Here is a 6,000-nt window from a genome sequence, read left to right as displayed (position 1 = left end):
TACACTGAGTAAGAACAAATAAGTTATCATCTAAACGCCCACCTATTCTGAAGCCATTCTGAAGTTCTCCCAAAATGCCATTATTCTCTGCCCATTCTTGAAGCTTTAATTTGATTGTCTGCATTGCTACCCTGTATATTACCTATGTAATGGTCAACGGTATATACGGGTGAATTCTGTCTTTCTCCCCCTACCTTTATAAATTAATTTCATTCTACTTTGTCGCCAATTGTCTGGTTATTCGTCTATCTTTTAAAGTTTTTTCCACTGCTTTCACCAGAGCTTCCTTACTTTTTTGTCCTAGTTCATTAATCAGCTTAACGGGAACCTCGTCTATAGCCTCGTGGCTGTGCGCTTAGGAATTTTCTCTTCCGCCTTCTTCCGATTGAAATTTGTCAGCACCAGCTCCTTTCCCACTTGGATCTCTTTCATGTTCTTTTTTTCTTCAAATACAACCTCGTCATTGGCTTGGAAAGATTCGGCTGTTATTTTTCGAATGTAATTTATTGCCGCTTCTCCTTCCAGTCTGTTTTCATCTTCGTCTAGGATATGTTGTTGTATTGTTGTTGACTTCCTGCCTAATAGTTACCAGCCGCGGTTGCTCAGTGGCTATGGTGTTAGGCTGCTGAGCACGAGCTTGCGGGATCGAATCCCGGCCACGGCGGCCGCATTTCGATGGGGGCGAAATGTGAAAATACCCGTGTGCTTTAGATTTAGGTGCACGTTAAAGAACCAGGTGGTTGAAATTTCCGGAGTCCTCCACTACGGCGTGCCTCATAATCAGAAAGTGGTTTTGGCACGTAAAACCCAAGAATTCTTCTGCCTAATAGTTTTATGTGGTTCCAAAATATTCTAGGTGCGGCCTTCTTTTTCTCACGTATTTCTGACAACCAACGTTCACTTTCACCTTTTAAATTTGCTTGCACCAGTATTTGAACCATAGACTTTTTCTCCCGGTATATTTCCCATTTACTGGTTACTTCATCCTGCGGCAACTGCGCCTTCTTTGCCTGCCTGTGCTCTCGAGATGATTTCTGTCGTTCGGCGATCGCTTCTCGTATCTCCCTGTTCCACCAGCTTTTCGATTTCTTTGTTCCTCTACTCCGAACATGTTGTTTCTCTTTCCGTATTTCTGTCGTTATTACACTTAGAAGCTCATCATATTCCCACTCTTTACTTGGCCATTTGCCAAGTTCTTCCTCGACTCTAGTGGCTATATTTGCTATCTGTTCAGCGTCGAAATTCGGATTGGCCATTTTGCGCTCCTTGCTCTCTTTCCCAACTACATATCCCATTTTCAAAATGATGCGTTTATGCTCACTCCCTATGTTGCTATGCCCTTCCTCATGAATGGCCATGTCTCTCAACTTATCATGAATTCCTTCTGTCATCAGACAGTAATCAATGGCCGATTGCCGATTTACCGCTTCCCACGTGATCTGCCCTTCACACTTAGGCCCTGTGTTCACGATAACGAGGTTATGTTGCTCACAAACGCGTAGCATTGACTTTCCGTTGTTGTCGGTATAGCCATCTAAATCCTGTATGTGGGCATTCTTGTCACCTAATAGGACATTTTCAGCACCATTACCGAAACCCTTAATATTAGCGTTTATGCATTCCACTAACTCTTTATTCTTCTCTGTGCAGTTAGTTTCGCGTGTACAGTACCTTACTGGGACAAATTCACGACTTTCAATAGCTGAAGCGCCAACAGTGACGGTACACTAGGAAGGAACAAAAACAGGAAAATTGAGGCGCTACTTGCAACTGTATATTGAAGTCGAAGGTGGCTGATTACCGTGCCATGGGGAGAGGCGGACGAAAAAGAAGGAACACTGGTTATGTGAATGCACACGTGCGAGAACACTGAAGATATATATGAAGGGAATCGCGATTAACCAAAATCTAAACCTTATATAAAAACACGCTTTCATTTGTGTAAATATAGAGAGACGGGGTGCTGGACACAGGCCTCCAACAATTCACGCGCCACAGAATCTTTACTTTTGAACATGACTGTTGTGTCATGAAGCCTTGCTTCACATATTTGTTAATTTTCGTTCCCGCAGGCCTTGCAATGAAGCGGCAAGTTTGAACCATATCCATTTTTCAATGGAAGCTTATGGTCCCGCAGGCGTGCGTTAATACATCGGCCAGTTTGGCCGAAATACTACTCTTTCCCACACTTCAATGGTATGCAGTATACGACCCCCTTCTTCACACTTAACAAACGGGTTCGCATGTTTAATAGAACACCCTACTTTCTTAGAATCACCAGAACCAATCAGGCGGCACAGAGTAGCAAGTTTTTGGAGCGCGGAAAAAAAAGACGGGAATTTTGTATTTCACAGCGACGTGTTGAAGATCATGCGCCACTTTATGAGAATACGGTATCACCACTGGTTTAGCTTTCCTTTCGAATGTGTGACCTTCTTCACTTTCTTTTTCTTTCCTCTTCCACCTTTTTCAATAACGCCTCTGAAACTGCGCTTAAAACCGAACAAGGAAAGCCAGCTTTCCCCAACTTCAAAATCTGTTCGTCAAATCTTGCTTGTGCCTTATGACAGCACGATTTTTTCGAGGCGGATTCGAGGCACATAGTGACATTCGCACGTTTGACAGTCTTGGAGTGAGTAGACTCATACGGCAACAATTCCTTGCGGGCACGGGGTCGGTACATCCAGCAGGAACCTTCGTCAGTAAGGGTTATGTCGAGATCTATAAGAATCGCAAGCTGTTATCCTTGGCTAGTTCAAAAGAAAAATCTAAGCCTTTGCTTTGATGTTTAAAATCAGATAAAATGCCCTGCAGAGTATGCGAGCAAGTCATGGGAGATCGTTCCATCAGCAAAATTTAAAAAATCATCAACATACCTAAAAACTTTGAGCACTTTGCCTCCGTCAAACACCTTGGATAACGCTTTGTCGATGCCCGCAAGGAAAATGTTGCAAAGTACGGGAGCCACGCACGAGCAAATACAAATTCCTTTCTTTTGCACATAAAATTGCCCTTGAAAACAAACAGCTGTTGAACACAAATAAAACTCCAGGAGGTTATCCACAGAAATTCCTGCAGTATTCTGAAAGGGATACCTGCCCGTTCATCTCAATGCAGCTGAGGACGGCAGCTAACAATTCTTTTTGCGGAATAGAGTAAAAAAGATCAGCAGCATCTATTGAAGACAAGCATCCTAGCGATTTGGTCTCACGTAAAAAAGCTATGATGTCAAGGCTATTCTTCCCCATGAGTGGGTCATCTATAACCAACGTGTTAAGCTGCTTTAGAAGGTAAGGACTAACGTTGTTTTGCCAGGAACTTCTTTCGCTCACAATACATTGTTAGATACAGGACCTTTTTCTGAGCCCCCTTCTAGTTCCCCAGACCACATCGAATCGCACCACAGCTAATTAAGGAGCGCAGAAGCTCGGATGCCACATTCCCGAAGCGCGGCACGAGCAAACAAGTTGAAGGCCCCCACTTCGTACGCCGCAGGTGGAGCCATTCAATGCTTGGCTCTTCCAGAAAGCGAGGGGATAGCCCGGCACTGTTCCAGGTAACGTGAGTCCCGAAGCCAGACGGCTGTGATGTACCGGGAAGGCCTGGCAGCGTCGCACCGGTCGCCTTTGAAGAAGGCATTTGCAAGCCAGTGGGGCCGTACCACCGGGAGTAGGGGGGCCCTCGGACAATGGGGCCCAAGCGTCCCCCCCGTCCACCTTTGAAGAGCGCATTGCAAGTCAGCAAGGCAAAACCGCAGGGAGCCGCCGGGTGTGACACCGCCGCATGGGCGCCTACCATTGGCCGAAAATGGCGTCATCTGAGCGGACTCTCCCATTGGCCGAACATGACGCGACTTCCAGTCCTCGAAGGGTTTAATAGGAGCATGCCGGAGCATTCCAGAGCATTCCCTGATTCACCTCTCTCGAACTTCTTGCCGCGGGCCGTAGCATCCGAGTTGCTGCCGGCCCGTAATGACTGTACGACTGTTACTTGAATCACCTCACTGTAGATAATGTAAAATACACCCTCCCAAGTTTTTTCATCCCGAAGTCCGTCCTCGACTCCCTCAACATCTGAACGGTATATCATCTTTGTGCGTTTTTGCAGTAAAGAATATATTTGAACAGTTTTCCTTACATTTCTGGACACCATTAGCGAGCTTCTGTAGTCCAAGGTCTTCACAAAGATTCTGTGGTGCGTGAATTGTTGGAGGCCAACTGATCAAGAAAAGAGGGGACGCCTGTGTCAGCACCCCGTCTCTGAAAACTTACACAAATGAAAGCATGTTTTTAGATAAGCTTTAGATTTTGATTAATCGCGAATCCCTTCATATATATCTTCAGTGTTCTCGCACGTGCGTATTCGCATAATCAGTGTTCCTCTTTTTTCGTCCCCCTCTCCCCATGGCATGGTAATCAGCCACCTTCAACTTCAATTAACAGTTGCAAGTAGCGCCTTGCCCTGTCTTTGTTCCTTCCTAGTGTGCCGTCACTCTTGGCGCTTCGTCTATTGAAAGCTATGCACCTACTAGCCCCACAACGTGTTTTACTGGAAGTTCATGACGCTTTCTCTGATCCCGAGTACTATTATAATTCATTTCGTTACTTTGTCGGATACTTTTGAGACACGCTCGCCGCGTCTGGCGTTGTGATGCAGGTAGCGAAAAGCAACTCGGCCATGTGACACAGTTTTTTCGCGTGTAGTGAATCTTAGTGGGACAAGTTCGTCACGCATTCTCTGACCCCCAACGCGATTGTAATTTCGTTACATTTTGGGATAATTTTGAGGCACTGTGCCTGTCGTCACGCAGCGAAAAGTAACTCGGCCGTATTGACAAAGTTAGTTTGGCGTGTACTGAATCTCAGCGGGACAAGTTTGTGGCGCTTTTTATGGCCCCACAACAACATATACCTTCTTTCGGTATCCACGCTTGTCGAAAACGCGACGAGCGATTACCAAGAGTGATAACACGGGAGTGTGTTGCTTGCGCCGGCAGAACGCGCTAAAGATAATGCTAATGAGCTCAAACACCAGGAACTTGTAACTCGAAAATTCGGTCTTGCGAGACTGCAAGTTCTGCCCGCCGGACACGCCCAACACCTTGCACCATATGGTGCTTGGATGCAGCAATAATCGAGAAGCACAGCCATCATCATCGCCACCAGGCGATAACATGCAGAAAGAGGCGGATTCAGATGAAGAATCGGAAGACCAGTGGGAGGCTCTGCTGGTGACGCAAGACCCTGACAGCCAGCTGCGGTTGGAGAACAGGGCTCGGGCGGCGGCAGCGAGCCATGGCTACCTGGACTGAGGAGGCCATCCACCTTTGGGCTCAAGAAGCCTGGTCTCACAATAAAGTTTATTTCTCTCTCTGAACGACTGAAAGCAAGCTTTGCATGAACATTTGTCTTGAGTGCAATAGAAGGAATTCTGCGAGCGTCTAGCATGGTCTGGTTGAAAGTTTGTGTTGTGGTCACATCTGTGTGTACGTTGCGTATTATCGCGTCGGTTGAAGCCAAGATCTCTTTTTAAACGTGCAGTCGCCAGCATATTTGTGCTCTTAAAGCACAATAATTAAGGCCCGCGAATAGGAGAATGCTTAGAAACTGGATGTTTCTGTGATATGCATGGTATAATTTGGGATGAGTCGGGTATTTTCTACGCCATGTTTGTAAAAGCAAATCGCTTTTTTTTTGTAATGCTGCCCATTGACCACTTTTGCGCGTTTCCCATCTAGACGCATTATTCCTATATATAAGGTGTAATACCAAAATTATGCATGCTTGTAATTTACTTTTTCAGCTGACGTCGTCCGGTGGAGCTTCTTACGGGAACTACTGCTGCTTACCTGGTGCCACAACGTTGGATGAATGCCCAAAAAGCCCGGAACGAACATTTATATAGAGCAAAATAAACATTTCCTAATTTCACAAGGCGTCTTGCGTCTTCGTGAAATTGCGCGTGGCACATATTCGATGGAGGCTTGTAAATATCGTTCGC

This window comes from Dermacentor albipictus, chromosome 1 (assembly GCF_038994185.2).
Source record: "Dermacentor albipictus isolate Rhodes 1998 colony chromosome 1, USDA_Dalb.pri_finalv2, whole genome shotgun sequence".
NCBI classification, from domain to species: domain Eukaryota; kingdom Metazoa; phylum Arthropoda; class Arachnida; order Ixodida; family Ixodidae; genus Dermacentor; species Dermacentor albipictus.
The sequence above is the reverse complement of the archived record's forward strand: the minus strand, read 5'-3'. Positions refer to the sequence as shown.